Source organism: Rattus norvegicus, chromosome 4 (assembly GCF_036323735.1).
Source record: "Rattus norvegicus strain BN/NHsdMcwi chromosome 4, GRCr8, whole genome shotgun sequence".
Taxonomy (NCBI): Eukaryota; Metazoa; Chordata; class Mammalia; order Rodentia; family Muridae; genus Rattus; species Rattus norvegicus.
This window is the reverse complement of record NC_086022.1, coordinates 26,865,050-26,885,615: the sequence shown is the minus strand read 5'-3', so window position 1 is coordinate 26,885,615 and position 20,566 is coordinate 26,865,050. Positions and strand designations below refer to the sequence as shown.

At 40.6% G+C, this 20,566-nt stretch overlaps 1 protein-coding gene across 18 annotated transcripts in view; it reads right to left on the bottom strand.

Annotated features, from left to right (window-relative positions):
* Positions 1-20,566, bottom strand: part of Adam22 (ADAM metallopeptidase domain 22) — a 254,860-nt gene that overhangs the window by 40,228 nt on the left and 194,066 nt on the right. The window lies entirely within an intron of this gene.

Sequence of the window (20,566 nt, the reverse complement as noted above, 5' to 3'; positions counted from 1 at the left end):
TGATTGGTAACATACATTGCTTGCTATGATAAACTTGTTTAGTGTTAGGTAAGTGAGTAGACCGTCTGAGTATTCTTCTGTACTACAGCTACTTCTGCATCCTGCCTCTCAAAACCAAGGAGGAGGTGACCCACTGCTCATGGAGATTCCTAGCCACAAAGCCTCACTACCCTTACAAACAAATCATACATGCCCAGGAATTAACAGGCAATTTGCTATATCAAGAATATTGTATTATATATTATTTTAACAAACACATTTTAGTCATCAATCATGGTAACAACATATTTAAACCTTATAAACACTAAGCTGGGCAGTGATGGTGCACACTTTAATCTCAGCAGGCAGAGGCAGGCAGAGGCAGGCAGATCTCTGTGAGTTCAAGGCCAGTTTGGTCTACAGAGCAAGTTCCAGGACAGCCAAGACTATACACAGAGAAATTCTGTTTCAAAAAACAAAACAAAACAAAACAAATAAACAGTCAAAAAAACCCACTAATTGATAAACATAGCAGCAAAATCACATAGGGAAATAACAGAATTTATATGACTGATAGCATAGAAAAATGGGGATCGATATTTATCACTAATATATAAAATGTATTCTCTAAAAGTATTTGAAACATAGAAATATATTCAAATATAGAATTAAATTCTAAATATATTCATACCTTATAATAAAAATATAGAAGAAATATTTAAATCCTTTCTAATTTTCTTTATGCACTCTATTGTTTGCAATTTAAAATCTATGACAAAAGTAGAACATGATGTTTATCCTCAGAGGAATTCCACTGTGTAAGAAGACACAGCACATACATAAGCATGAACAAAATAATGGACTGAGGATTTGGGCCGTAAGAATAGCACAAGAACTATGTCTGTAAGAGTTCAGAGGGGAACTGGGAAAGCCAATCAGAAAACAATTGACAGAGCAAGATTCTTTTTAATTCAAATGGGCCTTGAAGAATGGATGAATCTCTCACCAGTGTTGGTAGAGACGTAAGGACTACATCTAAGGAATGAGTCATTCCAACAAGTACATTAACACAGGTATTAAGAATACTGCAGGTATTCCCGGTGAGAGAGAGACCCAACCGCCTGGTCAGGTGGGCACTCCTGAGGCTGCAGAGTGGAAGAGACCACCAACACTGCTCACCCCTGCCCACATCCCTGGCCCAAGAGGAAACTGTATAAGGCCTCTGGGCTCCCGTGGGGGAGGGCCCAGGAGCGGCAGGACACCTGCCTGAGACACCGCCGGAACCTGAAAGAAACAGACCGGATAAACAGTTCTCTGCACCCAAATCCCGTGGGAGGGAGAGCTAAACCTTCAGAGAGGCAGACAAGCCTGGGAAACCAGAAGAGACTGCTCCCTGCACACACATCTCGGACGCCAGAGGAAAAAGCCAAAGACCATCTGGAACCCTGGTGCACTGAAGCTCCCGGAAGGGGCGGCACAGGTCTTCCTGGCTGCTGCCGCTGCAGAGAGCCCCTGGGCAGCACCCCACGAGCGAACTTGAGCCTCAGGACCACAGGTAAGGCCAACTTGTATGCTGCAAGTGACCTGCCTGGTGAACTCAAGACACAGGCCCACAGGAACAGCTGAAGACCTGTACAGAGGAAAAACTACACGCACAAAAGCAGAACACGCTGTCCCCATAACTGGCTGAAAGAAAACAGTAAAACAGGTCTACAGCACTCCTGACACACAGGCTTATAGGGACAGTCTAGCCACTGTCAGAAATAGCAGAACAAAGTAACACTAGAGATAATCTGATGGCGAGAGGCAAGCACAGGAACCCAAGCAACAGAAACCAAGACTACATGCCATCATCGGAGCCCAATTCTCCCACCAAAACAAACATGGAATATCCAAACACACCAGAAAAGCAAGATCTAGTTTCAAAATCATATTTGATCATGATGCTGGAGGACTTCAAGAAAGACATGAACACACTTAGGGAAACACAGGAAAACATTAATAAACAAGTAGAAGCCTACAGAGAGGAATCGCAAAAATCCCTGAAAGAATTCCAGGAAAACACAATCAAACAGTTGAAGGAATTAAAAATGGAAATAGAAGCAATCAAGAAAGAACACATGGAAACAACCCTGGATATAGAAAACCAAAAGAAGAGACAAGGAGCTGTAGATACAAGCTTCACCAACAGAATACAAGAGATGGAAGAGAGAATCTCAGGAGCAGAAGATTCCATAGAAATCATTGACTCAACTGTCAAAGATAATGTAAAGCGGAAAAAGCTACTGGTCCAAAACATACAGGAAATCCAGGACTCAATGAGAAGATCAAACCTAAGGATAATAGGTATAGAAGAGGGTGAAGACTCCCAGCTCAAAGGACCAGTAAATATCTTCAACAAAATCATAGAAGAAAACTTCCCTAACCTAAAAAAGGAGATACCCATAGACATACAAGAAGCCTACAGAACTCCAAATAGATTGGACCAGAAAAGAAACACCTCCCGTCACATAATTGTCAAAACACCAAACGCACAAAATAAAGAAAGAATATTAAAAGCAGTAAGGGAAAAAGGTCAAGTAACATATAAAGGCAGACCTATCAGAATCACACCAGACTTCTCGCCAGAAACTATGAAGGCCAGAAGATCCTGGACTGATGTCATACAGACCCTAAGAGAACACAAATGCCAGCCCAGGTTACTGTATCCAGCAAAACTCTCAATTAACATTGATGGAGAAACCAAGATATTCCATGACAAAACCAAATTTACACAATATCTTTCTACAAATCCAGCACTACAAAGGATAATAAATGGTAAAGCCCAACATAAGGAGGCAAGCTATACCCTAGAAGAAGCAAGAAACTAATTGTCTTGGCAACAAAACAAAGAGAGTGAAAGCACACAAACATAACCTCACATCCAAATATGAATATAAAGGGAAGCAATAATCACTATTCCTTAATATATCTCAATATCAATGGCCTCAACTCCCCAATAAAAAGACATAGATTAACAAACTGGATACGCAACGAGGACCCTGCATTCTGCTGCCTACAGGAAACACACCTCAGAGACAAAGACAGACACTACCTCAGAGTGAAAGGCTGGAAAACAACTTTCCAAGCAAATGGTCAGAAGAAGCAAGCTGGAGTAGCCATTCTAATATCAAATAAAATCAATTTCCAACTAAAAGTCATCAAAAAAGATAAGGAAGGACACTTCATATTCATCAAAGGAAAAATCCACCAAGATGAACTCTCAATCCTAAATATCTATGCCCCAAATACAAGGGCACCTACATACGTAAAAGAAACCTTACTAAAGCTCAAAACACACATTGCACCTCACACAATAATAGTGGGAGATTTCAACACCCCACTCTCATCAATGGACAGATCATGGAAACAGAAATTAAACAGTGATGTCGACAGACTAAGAGAAGTCATGAGCCAAATGGACTTAACGGATATTTATAGAACATTCTATCCTAAAGCAAAAGGATATACCTTCTTCTCAGCTCCTCATGGTACTTTCTCCAAAATTGACCATATAATTGGTCAAAAAACGGGCCTCAACAGGTACAGAAAGATAGAAATAATCCCATGCGTGCTATCGGACCACCACGGCCTAAAACTGGTCTTCAATAACAATAAGGGAAGAATGCCCACATATACGTGGAAATTGAACAATGCTCTACTCAATGATAACCTGGTCAAGGAAGAAATAAAGAAAGAAATTAAAAACTTTTTAGAATTTAATGAAAATGAAGATACAACATACTCAAACTTATGGGACACAATGAAAGCTGTGCTAAGAGGAAAACTCATAGCGCTGAGTGCCTGCAGAAAGAAACAGGAAAGAGCATATGTCAGCAGCTTGACAGCACACCTAAAAGCTCTAGAACAAAAAGAAGCAAATACACCCAGGAGGAGTAGAAGGCAGGAAATAATCAAACTCAGAGCTGAAATCAACCAAGTAGAAACAAAAAGGACCATAGAAAGAATCAACAGAACCAAAAGTTGGTTCTTTGAGAAAATCAACAAGATAGATAAACCCTTAGCCAGACTAACGAGAGGACACAGAGAGTGCATCCAAATTAAAAAAATCAGAAATGAAAAGGGAGACATAACTACAGATTCAGAGGAAATTCAAAAAATCATCAGATCTTACTATAAAAACCTATATTCAACAAAATTTGAAAATCTTCAGGAAATGGACAATTTCCTAGACAGATACCAGGTATCGAAGTTAAATCAGGAACAGATAAACCAGTTAAACAACCCCATAACTCCTAAGGAAATAGAAGCAGTCATTAAAGGTCTCCCAACCAAAAAGAGCCCAGGTCCAGACGGGTTTAGTGCAGAATTCTATCAAACCTTCATAGAAGACCTCATACCAATATTATCCAAACTATTCCACAAAATTGAAACAAATGGAGCCCTACCGAATTCCTTCTACGAAGCCACAATTATTCTTATACCTAAACCCCACAAAGACACAACAAAGAAAGAGAACTTCAGACCAATTTCCCTTATGAATATCGACGCAAAAATACTCAATAAAATTCTGGCAAACCGAATTCAAGAGCACATCAAAACAATCATCCACCATGATCAAGTAGGCTTCATCCCAGGCATGCAGGGATGGTTTAATATACGGAAAACCATCAACGTGATCCATTATATAAACAAACTGAAAGAACAGAACCACATGATCATTTCATTAGATGCTGAGAAAGCATTTGACAAAATTCAACACCCCTTCATGATAAAAGTCCTGGAAAGAATAGGAATTCAAGGCCCATACCTAAACATAGTAAAAGCCATATACAGCAAACCAGTTGCTAACATTAAACTAAATGGAGAGAAACTTGAAGCAATCCCACTAAAATCAGGGACTAGACAAGGCTGCCCACTCTCTCCCTACTTATTCAATATAGTTCTTGAAGTTCTAGCCAGAGCAATCAGACAACAAAAGGAGATCAAGGGGATACAGATCGGAAAAGAAGAGGTCAAAATATCACTATTTGCAGATGACATGATAGTATATTTAAGTGATCCCAAAAGTTCCACCAGAGAACTACTAAAGCTGATAAACAACTTCAGCAAAGTGGCTGGGTATAAAATTAACTCAAATAAATCAGTTGCCTTCCTCTATACAAAAGAGAAACAAGCCGAGAAAGAAATTAGGGAAACGACACCCTTCATAATAGACCCAAATAATATAAAGTACCTCGGTGTGACTTTAACCAAGCAAGTAAAAGATCTGTATGATAAGAACTTCAAGACACTGAGGAAAGAAATTGAAGAAGACCTCAGAAGATGGAAAGATCTCCCATGCTCATTGATTGGCAGGATTAATATAGTAAAAATGGCCATTTTACCAAAAGCAATCTACAGATTCAATGCAATCCCCATCAAAATACCAATCCAATTCTTCAAAGAGTTAGACAGAACAATTTGCAAATTCATCTGGAATAACAAAAAACCCAGGATAGCTAAAGCTATCCTCAACAATAAAAGGACTTCAGGGGGAATCACTATCCCTGAACTCAAGCAGTATTACAGAGCAATAGTGATAAAAACTGCATGGTATTGGTACAGAGACAGACAGATAGACCAATGGAATAGAATTGAAGACCCAGAAATGAACCCACACACCTATGGTCACTTGATTTTTGACAAAGGAGCCAAAACCACCCAATGGAAAAAAGATAGCATTTTCAGCAAATGGTGCTGGTTCAACTGGAGGGCAACATGTAGAAGAATGCAGATCGATCCATCCTTATCACCCTGTACAAAGCTTAAGTCCAAGTGGATCAAGGACCTCCACATCAAAGCAGACACACTCAAACTAATAGAAGAAAAACTAGGGAAGCATCTGGAACACATGGGCACTGGAAAAAATTTCCTGAACAAAACACCAGTGGCTTATGCTCTAAGATCAAGAATCGACAAATGGGATCTCATAAAACTGCAAAGCTTCTGTAAGGCAAAGGACACTGTGGTTAGGACAAAACGGCAGCCAACAGATTGGGAAAAGATCTTTACCAATCCTACAACAGATAGAGGCCTTATATCCAAAATATACAAAGAACTCAAGAAGTTAGACCGCAGGGAAAAAAATAACCCTATTAAAAAATGGAGTTCAGAGCTAAACAAAGAATTCACAGCTGAGGAATGCCGAATGGCTGAGAAACACCTAAAGAAATGTTCAACATCTTTAGTCATAAGGGAAATGCAAATCAAAACAACCCTGAGATTTCACCTCACACCAGTGCGATTGGCTAAGATCAAAAACTCAGGTGACAGCAGATGCTGGCGAGGATGTGGAGAAAGAGGAACAGTCCTCCATTGTTGGTGGGATTGCAGACTGGTAAAACCATTCTGGAAATCAGTCTGGAGGTTCCTCAGAAAATTGGACATTGAAGTGTCTGAGGATCCAGCTATACCTCTCTTGGGCATATACCCAAAAGATGCCTCAACATATAAAAGAGACACGTGCTCCACTATGTTCATCGCAGCCTTATTTATAATAGCCAGAAAATGGAAAGAACCCAGATGCCCTTCAACAGAGGAATGGATACAGAAAATGTGGTACATCTACACAATGGAATATTACTCAGCTATCAAAAACAGCGAGTTTATGAAATTCGTAGGCAAATGGTTGGAACTGGAAAATATCCTGAGTGAGCTAACCCAATCACAGAAAGACATACATGGTATGCACTCATTGATAAGTGGCTATTAGCCCAAATGCTTGAATTACCCTAGATGGCTAGAACAAATGAAACTCAAGACGGATGATCAAAATGTGAATGCTTCACTCCTTCTTTAAATGAGGAAAAAGAATACCCTTGGCAGGGAAGGGAGAGGCAAAGATTAAAACAGAGACTGAAGGAATACCCATTCAGAGCCTGCCCCACATGTGGCCCATACATATACAGCCACCCAATTAGACAAGATGGATGAAGCAAAGACGTGCAGACCGACAGGAGCCGGATGTAGATCGCTCCTGAGAGACACAGCCAGAATACAGCAAATACAGAGGCGAATGCCAGCAGCAAACCACTGAACTGAGAATAGGTCCCCTATTGAAGGAATCAGAGAAAGAACTGGAAGAGCTTGAAGGGGCTCGAGACCCCAAAAGTACAACAATGCCAAGCAACCAGAGCTTCCAGGGACTAAGTCACTACCTAAAGACTATACATGGACTGACCCTGGACTCTGACCCCATAGGTAGCAATGAATATCCTAGTAAGAGCACCAGTGGAAGGGGAAGCCCTGGGTCCTGCTAAGACTGAACCCCCAGTGAACTAGTCTATGGGGGGAGGGCGGCAATGGGGGGAGGGTTGGGAGGGGAACACCCATAAGGAAGGGGAGGGGGGAGGGGGATGTTTGCCCGGAAAGCGGGAAAGGGAATAACACTCGAAATGTATATAAGAAATACTCAAGTTAATAATAATAAAAAAAGAATACTGCAGGTATTAAGAATAGTAAGGCTTCGCTGGGTATAGTAGCCCTGGGTGGCATGTGTGTTCTCTTAGGGTCTTCATGACATCAGTCTAAGATCTTCTTGCTTTTAGAGTATCTGTTGAGAAGTCTTCTGCAATTTTGATAGGACTTTCTTTACATGTTACTTGGCCTTTTTCCTTCACCCGCTTTTATTATTCTTTCTTTGTTCTGTGTATTTACCATTTTGATTATTATGTGGCAGGAGGATTTTCTTTTCTGGTCCATTCTATTTGGTGTTGTGTAGGCTTCTTGTACATTTATGGCCATTTCTTTCTTTAGGTTGGGGAAGTTCTCTTCTATGATTTTGTAGAGAGATGTTTTCTAACCCTTTGAGTTGGGAACCCCCCTTAACATCTATACCTATTATCCTCAGGTTTGGTCTTCTCATTGTGTCCTGTACTTCCTGGATGTTTTGGGTGAGGAGCTATTTGCCCTTCGTATGTTTTTTGACTGTTGTGTCAATGTTTCCTATGGTATCTTCTACACCTGGCTTTCCGTCTCTAGGGCTGCTTCCATTTGTGATTTCTTTATTGTTTCTATTTCCATTTTAGATACTGGATGGTTTTGTTCAATTTCGTCACCTGTTTGATTGTGCTTTCCTATATTTCTTTAAGGAACATATGTGTTTCCTCTTTAAGGGCGTCTACTTATTTACCTGTGTTCTCTTGTATTTTTTCCTCTATTTTTTATTGGATAATTTATGTATTTATATTTCAAATGTTATCCCCTATCCATCCTCTCTCAACCTCCCTCCCCCATCTCCCTGCTTCTATGAAGATGCTCCCGCTGCCACATACCCACTCCCACCTCAATACCCTGACATTCCCCTACATTGGGGTAAGGAGCCTTCACAGGACCAAGGGCTTCTCCTATTGATGCCAGACAATGCCATCCTCTGCTACATATGTGGCTGGAGCCATGAGTACTCATTGGTTGGTGGTTTAGTCCCTGGGAGCTCTGGCGGGTGAATCTTGTTGATTGATACTGTTCTTCCTATGGGTTGCAAATCCCTTCAGTTCCTTCAGACCTTTCTCTCTTTACTCCATTGGAGTCCTCAAACTCAATCTGATGGTGAGCTGCAAGCATTATCATCTGTATCAGTAAGGCTCTGGCAGAGCCTCAGGAGACATCCATATCAGGGTCCTTTCAGCAAGCACATCTTGACATCAGCAATAGTGACTGGGTTTGGTGGCTGCATATGGGATGTTTCCCCAGATGGGGCAGTCTCTGGATGGCCTTTCCTTCAGTTCCAGCTCCACTCTTTCTCCCTGTATTTGCTCCCATTAGTATTTTGTTCTCCCTTCTAAGAAGGAATGAAGCATCCACATTTTGGTCTTCCTTCTTCTTGAGCTTCATGTGGTCTGTTAACTGCTTCTTGGGTACTCCACTGTTTAAATTTACCACAGTTTGTGGTTCTACCCATTCCTCTGTTGAGGGACATGCGGGTTGTTTCCAGCTTCTGGCTATTATAAATGAGGCTGCTCTGAACATAGTGGAGCATGTGCCTTTGTTGTATGTTGGAGCATCTTTTGGGTGTATGCCCAGGAATGGTATAGCTGGGTGCTGAGGTAGTATGTCCAATTTTCTGAGGAACCACCAGACTGAATTCCAGAGAAGTTGTACTAGTTTGGAATCCCACAAACAATGGAGAAATCTTCCTGTTTTTCTACCTCCTTGCCAATCTCTGATGTTACCTGAGTTTTTTATCTTAGCCATTATGACTGGTATGAGGTGGAATCTCAGGGTTGTTTTGGTTCACATTTCCCCAGTGACTAGGGATGTTGAACATTTCTTTAGGTGCTTCTCAGCCATTTGGTATTCTTCAGTTGAGAATTCATTATTTAGCTCTGTAGCCCATTTTTAATAGGGTTATTTGGCTCTCTAGAATCTAGAGTTTTTTGAATATATTAGATATTAGTCGTCTATCAGATATAGGAATGGTAAAGATATTTTCCCAATCTGTTGACTAATGTTTGTCCTACTGACAGTGTATTTTGCCTTACAGAAGCTTTTCAATTTTATGAGGTCTAATTTGTCAATTGTTGATCTTAGAACATAAATCACTGGGGTTGTTCAGGAAATTTTCCCCAGTGCCCATGTGTTTGAAGCTCTTCCCTTCTATTAGTTTGAGTGTATCTGGTTTTATATGCAGGTGCTTGATCCACTTGGACTTAAGCTTTGTACAGGGTGATAAGAATGGATCGATCTGCATTCTTTTACATGCTGACCTCCAGTTGAACCAGCACCATTTGTTGAAAATGCTATCTTTATTCCATTGGATGGTTTTAGCTCCTTTGTCAAAGATCAAGTGTGTGGGTTCATTTCTGGATCTTCAATTCTATTCCACTGTTCTATCTGTCTGTCTCTGTACCAATACCATACAGCTTTTATGACTATTGCTCTGTAATACTGCTTGAAATCAGGGATGCTTATTCCCCCAGAAGTTCTTTTATTGTTGAGTATAGTTTTCGCTATGCTGGGTTTTTTGTTATTCCAAATGAATTTGCAAATTGCTCTTTCTATCTCTATAAAGAATTGAGTAGGAATTTTGATGGGTAATCAATTTTGATTTACATTGATTCTGTAGATTGCTTTTGGAAAAATGGCCATCTTTACTATGTTAATCCTGCCAATCCATGAGCATGGAAGACCTTTTCATCTTCTGAGATCTTCCTCAATTTGTTTCTTCTGAGACTTGAAGTTCTTGTCATAAAGATCTTTAACTTGCTTGGTTAAAGTCACACCAAGATATTTTATATTATTTTGGACTACTGTGAAGGGTGTCATTTCCTTAAATTCTTTCTCAGCCTGTTTATCCTTTGAGTAGAGAAAGGCTACTGATTTGTTTGAGTTAATTTTATACCCCAACACTTTGCTGAAGTTGTTTATCTGGTTAAGTAGTTCTCTAGTGGAACTTTTGGGGTCACTTAAGTATACTATCCTATTATCTGCAAATAGTGATATTTTGCTTTCTTCCCTTCCAATTTGTATCCCTTTGACCTCCTTTTGCTGTCTGATTGCTCTGGCTAGGATTTCCAATGCTATATTGAATAAGTAGGAGAGTACTTATTCAATAGTATAGCCTTGTCTAGTCCCTGACTTTAGTGGGAGTGCTTCAAGTTTCTCTCCATTTAGTTTGATGTTGGCTACTGGTTTGCTGTATATTACTTTTAGTGCGTTTAGGTATGGGCCTCAAATTCCTGATCTTTTCAAGACTTTTATCATGAACTTTGTCAGATCATGGAACTTTTTAATCAAGGAACTTTGTCAAATGTTTTCTCAGCATCTAATGAGATGATAATGTAGGTTTTTTTTCCTATGAGTTTGTTTATATAGTGGATTACGTTGGTAAATTTCCATATATTAAACCATCCCTGAATCCCTGGGATGAAGCCTACTTGATCCTGCTGAATGATCATTTTGATGTGTTTTTTTTTGGATTCAGTTTGCAAGAATTTTATTGAGTATTTTTGCTTTGATATTCATGAGGGAAATTTGTCTGAAGTGCTATTTGTCGTGTCTTTGTGTGGTTTAGATATAAGCATAATTGTGTCCTCAAAGAAAAAAATTGGGTAGTGTTCCTTCTGTTTTTATTTTGTGGAATAGTTTGAAGAGTATTGGTTTTAGGCCTTCTTTGAAGATCTGATAGAATTCTGAACTAAACTGATCTGGTCCTGGCCTTTTTTGGCTGGCAAACTTTTATTTCTTTAGGGGTTATGGGACTGTTTAGATGGTTTATCTGATCCTAATTTATCTTTGGTACATGGTATTTGTCTAGAAAATTGTCCGTTTCCTCTCTTTCATATTTCTTTAAAGGAATTATTCATGTCCTCCTTAAATTCCTCTATCATAATCATGAGATAAGATTTTAGGTCAGAATCTTGCTTTTCAGGTGTGTTATGGTATACGGGGCTTCCTGTCATGGAAGAAATGGGTTCTTACCAAGTAGCATTTGTTCTTGTTAAATATGTTTACACTTGCCTCTTGGCATATGGATATCCCTGGTGTTAACTGGTCTTGCTGTCTCTGCCTGGAGTCTGTCCCTCCTTGTAGGCATCATCTGGAATTCTTTGAGCTGTGTTTGATCAGGCCTTCTGTGAACCTGGTTATGAAACTCCTGGGAGTCAGACTGTCTTGGGATGTGCAGGGGCAGTGGTATGTATGTGGCTGGAGTGGCCAACCTTCCTGGGATGGAATTGTAGACCTGAAGGAAGATGTATCACATGCAGGGCATATCAGTCTCATGTATGCTGGGCTCCATGGGGATTCCAGTTAGGCCAGTTATTGGGGTGAGGGATCTCACCTGTGAGCCTGGTTATGACCGACTTCCAGGTAGTCAGGTTAAGAGACTGGATAACTAAACAGAACCCATCATTTTTCTGTATACAGGAAACACCCCTCAGTGACAAAGATAGATACTACCTCAGAGTAAAAGGCTGGAAAAAAATTTATTCTGGAAAAAAAATATCTGAAGCAAATGGTCCCTAGAAGCAAGCTGAAGTGACCATTATAATATCCAATAAAATAGACTTTCAACCAAAATAATCAAAGGAGATGGAGAAGGACACTTCATCCTCATCAAAGAAAAAATCCACCAAAATGAAATGTCAATTCTGAACATCTGTGTCTCAAATGCAAGGGCAACCATATTTGTAAAGGACAGATTATTAAAGCTTAAAACACACATTGAAACTTACATTATTATTGAAAATAATAATGGGCAACTTTACCATCCCACTCTCACCCATGGATAAAAATTAAAAAGAAACACAGTCAAACTAACAGAAGTTATAAACCAAAAGGATTTAATAGATATCTACAGAACATTTCACCCTAAAAAAAGAATATACCTCCTTCTCAGCACCTCATGGTACCTTCTCCAGAACTGACCATATAATTGGACATAAAATAAGTCTTAAAAGATACAAAGAGATTGAATTAATCCCTTGCATTCCATCATACCACCACAGACTAAGGCTGGTCTTCAATATCAACAAATACAACAGAGAGCCCACATACTCTTGAAAGCTGAACAACTGTCTACTCAATGATAGCTTCATCAGGGAAGAAATAAAGAACTCCCAGCACCCAAATCCCGTGGGAGGGAGAGCTAAACCTTCAGAGAGGCAGACAAGCCTGGGAAACCAGAAGAGACTGCTCTCTGTATATACATCTTGGACGCCAGAGGAAAACACCAAAGGCCATCTGGAACCCTGGTGCACTGAAGCTCCCGGAAGGGGCGGCACAGGTCTTCCTGGTTGCTGCCGCCACAGAGAGCCCGTGGGCAGCACCCTGCGAGCAAACTTGAGCCTCGGGACCACAGGTAAGACCAACTTGTCTGTTGCAAGAAGGCTGCCTGGTGAAATCAGGACACACAGAGGGAGAATTCCTCTAGGACTGGGCACGTCCTGTGTTTACCGGAAGTCCCACACCCGCGGATCCTGGCCCGCAGCAGCTCTCTGCTCCCAGACCCCGTGGGGAAGAGAACTCAGCGCCTGGTCAGGTGGGCACTCCTGAGGCTGCATAAGCTCCTGGAAGGGGCGGCACAGGTCTTCCTGGTTGCTGCCGCCGCAAAGAGCCCGTGGGCAGCACCCCGCCAGCAAACTTGAGCCTCGGGACCACAGGTAAGAACAACTTTTCTGCTGCAAGAAAGCTGCCTGGTGAACTCAAGACACAGGCCCACAGGAACAGCTGAAGACCTGTAGAGAGGAAAAACTACACGCCCGAAAGCAGAACACTCTGTCCCCATAACTGACTGAAAGAGAGGAAAACAGGTCTACAGAACTCCTGACACACAGGCTTATAGGGACAGTCTAGCCACTGTCAGAAATAGCAGAACAAAGTAACACTAGAGATAATCTGATGGCGAGAGGCAAGCGCAGGAACACAAGCAACAGAAACCAAGACTACATGGCATCATCGGAGCCCAATTCTCCCACCAAAACAAACATGGAATATCCAAACACACCAGAAAAGCAAGATCTAGTTTCAAAATCATATTTGATCATGATGCTGGAGGACTTCAAGAAAGACGTGAAGAACTCCCTTAGGGAAACACAGGGAAACATTAATAAACAAGTAGAAGCCTACAGAGAGGAATCGCAATAATCCCTGAAAGAATTCCAGGAAAACACAATCAAACAGTTGAAAAAATTAAAAATGGAAATAGAAGCAATCAAGAAAGAACACATGGAAACAACCCTGGATATAGAAAACCAAAAGAAGAGACAAGGAGCTGTAGATACAAGCTTCACCAACAGAATACAAGAGATGGAAGAGAGAATCTCAGGAGCAGAAGATTCCATAGAAATCATTGACTCAACTGTCAAAGATAATGTAAAGCGGAAAAAGCTACAGGTCCAAAACATACAGGAAATCCAGGACTCAATGAGAAGATCAAACCTAAGGATAATAGGTATAGAAGAGAGTGAAGACTCCCAGCTCAAAGGACCAGTAAATATCTTCAACAAAATCATAGAAGAAAACTTCCCTAACCTAAAAAAAGAGATACCCATAGACATACAAGAAGCCTACAGAACTCCAAATAGATTGGACCAGAAAAGAAACACCTCCCGTCACATAATTGTCAAAACACCAAACGCACAAAATAAAGAAAGAATATTAAAAGCAGTAAGGGAAAAAGGTCAAGTAACATATAAAGGCAGACCTATCAGAATCACACCAGACTTCTCGCCAGAAACTATGAAGGCCAGAAGATCCTGGACTGATGTCATACAGACCCTAAGAGAACACAAATGCCAACCCAGGTTACTATATCCTGCAAAACTCTCAATTACCATAGATGGAGAAACCAAGATATTCCATGACAAAACCAAATTTACACAATATCTTTCTACAAATCCAGCACTACAAAGGATAATAAATGGTAAAGCCCAACATAAGGAGGCAAGCTATACCCTAGAAGAAGCAAGAAACTAATCGTCTTGGCAACAAAACAAAGAGAGTGAAAGCACACAAACATAACCTCACATCCAAATATGAATATAACGGGAAGCAATAATCACTATTCCTTAATATCTCTCAACATCAATGGCCTCAACTCCCCAATAAAACGAAATAGATTAACAAACTGGATACGCAACGAGGACCATGCATTCTGCTGCCTACAGGAAACACACCTCAGAGACAAAGACAGACACTACCTCAGAGTGAAAGGCTGGAAAACAACTTTCCAAGCAAATGGTCAGAAGAAGCAAGCTGGAGTAGCCATTCTAATATCAAATAAAATCAATTTCCAACTAAAAGTCATCAAAAAAGATAAGGAAGGACACTTCATATTCATCAAAGGAAAAATCCACCAAGATGAACTCTCAATCCTAAATATCTATGCCCCAAATACAAGGGCACCTACATACGTAAAAGAAACCTTACTAAAGCTCAAAACACACATTGCACCTCACACAATAATAGTGGGAGATTTCAACACCCCACTCTCATCAATGGACAGATCATGGAAACAGAAATTAAACAGTGATGTCGACAGACTAAGAGAAGTCATGAGCCAAATGGACTTAACGGATATTTATAGAACATTCTATCCTAAAGCAAAAGGATATACCTTCTTCTCAGCTCCTCATGGTACTTTCTCCAAAATTGACCATATAATTGGTCAAAAAACGGGCCTCAACAGGTACAGAAAGATAGAAATAATCCCATGCGTGCTATCGGACCACCACGGCCTAAAACTAGTCTTCAATAACAATAAGGGAAGAATGCCCACATATACGTGGAAATTGAACAATGCTCTACTCAATGATAACCTGGTCAAGGAAGAAATAAAGAAAGAAATTAAAAACTTTTTAGAATTTAATGAAAATGAAGGTACAACATACCCAAACTTATGGGACACAATGAAAACTGTGCTAAGAGGAAAACTCATAGCGCCGAGTGCCTGCAGAAAGAAACAGGAAAGAGCATATGTCAGCAGCTTGACAGCACACCTAAAAGCTCTAGAACAAAAAGAAGCAAATACACCCAGGAGGAGTAGAAGGCAGGAAATAATCAAACTCAGAGCTGAAATCAACCAAGTAGAAACAAAAAGGACCATAGAAAGAATCAACAGAACCAAAAGTTGGTTCTTTGAGAAAATCAACAAGATAGATAAACCCTTAGCCAGACTAACGAGAGGACATAGAGAGTGCGTCCAAATTAACAAAATCAGAAACGAAAAGGGAGACATAACTACAGACTCAGAGGAAATTCAAAAAATCATCAGATCTTACTATAAAAACCTATATTCAACAAAACTTGAAAATCTTCAGGAAATGGACAATTTCCTAGACAGATACCAGGTATCGAAGTTAAATTAGGAACAGATAAACCAGTTAAACAACCCCATAACTCCTAAGGAAATAGAAGCAGTCATTAAAGGTCTCCCAACCAAAAAGAGCCCAGGTCCAGACGGGTTTAGTGCAGAATTCTATCAAACCTTCATAGAAGACCTCATACCAATATTATCCAAACTATTCCACAAAATTGAAACAGATGGATCACTACCGAATACCTTCTATGAAGCCACAATAACTCTTATACCTAGACCACACAAAGACACAACAAAGAAAGAGAACTTCAGACCAATTTCCCTTATGAATATCGACGCAAAAATACTCAATAAAATTCTGGCAAACAGAATTCAAGAGCACATCAAAACAATCATCCACCATGATCAAGTAGGCTTCATCCCAGGCATGCAGGGATGGTTTAATATACGGAAAACCATCAACGTGATCCATTATATAAACAAACTGAAAGAACAGAACCACATGATCATTTCATTAGATGCTGAGAAAGCATTTGACAAAATTCAACACCCCTTCATGATAAAAGTCCTGGAAAGAATAGGAATTCAAGGCCCAAACCTAAACATAGTAAAAGCCATATACAGCAAACCAGTTACTAACATTAAACTAAATGGAGAGAAACTTGAAGCAATCCCTCTAAAATCAGGGACTAGACAAGGCTGCCCACTCTCTCCCTACTTATTCAATATAGTTCTTGAAGTTCTAGCCAGAGCAATCAGACAACAAAAGGAGATCAAGGGGATACAGATCGGAAAAGAAGAGGTCAAAATATCACTATTTGCAGATGATATGATAGTATATTTAAGTGATCCCAAAAGTTCCACCAGAGAACTACTAAAGCTGATAAACAACTTCAGCAAAGTGGCTGGGTATAAAATTAACTCAAATAAATCAGTTGCCTTCCTCTATACAAAAGAGAAACAAGCCGAGAAAGAAATTAGGGAAACGACACCCTTCATAATAGACCCAAATAATATAAAGTACCTCGGTGTGACTTTTAACCAAGCAAGTAAAAGATCTGTACAATAAGAACTTCAAGACACTGAGGAAAGAAATTGAAGAAGACCTCAGAAGATGGAAAGATCTCCCATGCTCATGGATTGGCAGGATTAATATAGTAAAAATGGCCATTTTACCAAAAGCAATCTACAGATTCAATGCAATCCCCATCAAAATACCAATCCAATTCTTCAAAGAGTTAGACAGAACAATTTGCAAATTCATCTGGAATAACAAAAAACCCAGGATAGCTAAAGCTATCCTCAACAATAAAAGGACTTCAGGGGGAATCACTATCCCTGAACTCAAGCAGTATTACAGAGCAATAGTGATAAAAACTGCATGGTATTGGTACAGAGACAGACAGATAGACCAATGGAATAGAATTGAAGACCCAGAAATGAACCCACACACCTATGGTCACTTGATTTTTGACAAAGGAGCCAAAACCACCCAATGGAAAAAAGATAGCATTTTCAGCAAATGGTGCTGGTTCAACTGGAGGGCAACATGTAGAAGAATGCAGATCGATCCATGCTTATCACCCTGTACAAAGCTTAAGTCCAAATGGATCAAGGACCTCCACATCAAACCAGAGACACTCAAACTAATAGAAGAAAAACTAGGGAAGCATCTGGAACACATGGGCACTGGAAAAAATTTCCTGAACAAAACACCAATGGCTTACGCTCTAAGATCAAGAATCGACAAATGGGATCTCATAAAACTGCAAAGCTTCTGTAAGGCAAAGGACACTGTGGTTAGGACAAAACGGCAACCAACAGATTGGGAAAAGATCTTTACCAATCCTACAACAGATAGAGGCCTTATATCCAAAATATACAAAGAACTCAAGAAGTTAGACCGCAGGGAAACAAATAACCCTATTAAAAAATGGGGTTCAGAGCTAAACAAAGAATTCACAGCTGAGGAATGCCGAATGGCTGAGAAACACCTAAAGAAATGTTCAACATCTTTAGTCATAAGGGAAATGCAAATCAAAACAACCCTGAGATTTCACCTCACACCAGTGAGAATGGCTAAGATCAAAAACTCAGGTGACAGCAGATGCTGGCGCGGATGTGGAGAAAGAGGAACACTCCTCCATTGTTGGTGGGATTGCAGACTGGTACAACCATTCTGGAAATCAGTCCGGAGGTTCCTCAGAAAATTGGACATTGAACTGCCTGAGGATCCAGCTATACCTCTCTTGGGCATATACCCAAAAGATGCCTCAACATATAAAAGAGGCATGTGCTCCACTATGTTCACTGCAGCCTTATTTATAATAGTCAGAAACTGGAAAGAACCCAGATGCCCTTCAACAGAGGAATGGATACAGAAAATGTGGTACATCTACACAATGGAATATTACTCAGCTATCAAAAACAACGAGTTTATGAAATTCGTAGGCAAATGGTTGGAACTGGAAAATATCATCCTGAGTGAGCTAACCCAATCACAGAAAGACATACATGGTATGCACTCATTGATAAGTGGCTATTAGCCCAAATGCTTGAATTACCCTAGATGGCTAGAACAAATGAAACTCAAGACGGATGATCAAAATGTGAATGCTTCACTCCTTCTTTAAATGAGGAAAAAGAATACCCTTGGCAGGGAAGGGAGAGGCAAAGATTAAAACAGAGACTGAAGGAACACCCATTCAGAGCCTTCCCCACATGTGGCCCATACATATACAGCCACCCAATTAGACAAGATGGATGAAGCAAAGAAGTGCAGACTGACAGGAGCCGGATGTAGATCGCTCCTGAGAGACACAGCCAGAATACAGCAAATACAGAGGCGAATGCCAGCAGCAAACCACTGAACTGAGAATAGGTCCTCTATTGAAGGAATCAGAGAAAGAACTGGAAGAGCTTGAAGGGGCTCGAGACCCCATATGTACAACAATGCCAAGCAACCAGAGCTTCCAGGGACTAAGCCACTACCTAAAGACTATACATGGACTGACCCTGGACTCTGACCCCATAGGTAGCAATGAATATCCTAGTAAGAGCACCAGTGGAAGGGGAAGCCCTGGGTCCTGCTAAGACTGAACCCCCAGTGAACTAGTCTATGGGGGGAGGGCGGCAATGGGGGGAGGGTTGGGAGGGGAACACCCATAAGGAAGGGGAGGGGGGAGGGGGATGTTTGCCCGGAAACCGGGAAAGGGAATAACACTTGAAATGTATATAAGAAATACTCAAGTTAATAAAACAAAACAAAACAAAACAAAACAAAAAAAAAGAGTACAAGAAAAAAAAATAAAGAACTCCCAGAAAACCAAATAACCCCCAATTGAAAAATGGGATACAAAGCTAAACAAACAATTCTCAACTGAGGAATCTCGAATGGCTAAGAAGCATCTAAAGAAATGCTCATCATTCATAGTCATCAGGGAAATGCAAATCAAAATGACCCTGAGATCCCATCTTACACCAACCAGAATGGCTGAGATCAAAAACTCAGGCATCAGCAGACTCTGGCGAGCATGTAGAGAAAAGAATTCTCCTCCATTTCTGGTTGCATTGCAAACTAGTACAACCACTTTGGAAATCAATGTGACAGTTCCTCAGAAAATTGGAAGTAGTTCTACTGAAGACCCAGGTATGCTACTCCTGGGCATATACCCCAAAGATGCTCCAATATATCGCGAGGACATGGGCTCCACTATATTCATAGCCTTATTTATAATAGCCAGAAAGTAGAAGTCACCCAGATGTCCCTCAATGGAAGAATACAGAAAACGTGGTACAATGGACTACTACTCAGCTATTAAAAACAAAGACTTCACAAATTTTGCAGGCAAATGGATGGAACTAGAAAATATCATCGTGAGTGAGGTAACCCAGACAGAGAAAAGGACATATATGATATGTACTGAATGATACGTGGATATCAGCCCCAAAGCTCAGAATACGCATAGGACAACTCACACACCATATGAAACTTAACAAGAAGGAAGGATGCTTCAATCCCACTTATAGGGGAAACAAAATAATCACAGGAAACAGAGGGAGTGACATGGGTGGGAGAAAGGAAGTGGAGTGAAAGGGGGGGCAGGATCAGGTAGGGAGGGAGACATAAAAGAAGTCCAGAGGGCCAGGAGAATGAATAGAAATATACAGTAGTGGGAGGGGAGGAAGGGGGAAGCACTTGAAAGTCCCAGACACCAGGGATTCAAGAGGCTCCCATGACCCAGTGGGGATGACATTAGCTGAAATGCCCAATAGTGGGAGGATAGAACCTGAAGTAACCACCTCCAGTAGATAGACATTGTCCCCAGTTGGGGGATGGGGCCACCACCCATCTCAAAATTCTTAACCCAAAATTGTTCCTGTCTAAAGAAAATGCAAGAACAAAAAATAGAGTAGAGACTGAAGTAAGAAAGGCCACCCAGAGACTGCACACCTTAGGATCCATTCCACCTGCAGACACCAAACTCCTACACTATTGCTGATATCAACCAAGATGTGCCTGCCGACAGGAGCCTGGTACAGTTGTCCTCTGAGAGGCTCTGCCAGCACCTAAGACAGATGCAGTTACTCACAGTCAACCATTGGACTGAGCCTGGGGACCCCAGTGGAAGAGTTAGAGGGAGGACTGAAGGAGCTGAAGGGAATTGCAATCCCATAGAAAGAACAACAGTTGAAATGTAAACAAGAAATACCCAATTTAATAAAAATGGAAGAAAAGAAAGAAGGAAGGAAAGAAGGAAGAGAGAGAGAAAGAAAGAATGAACAAAC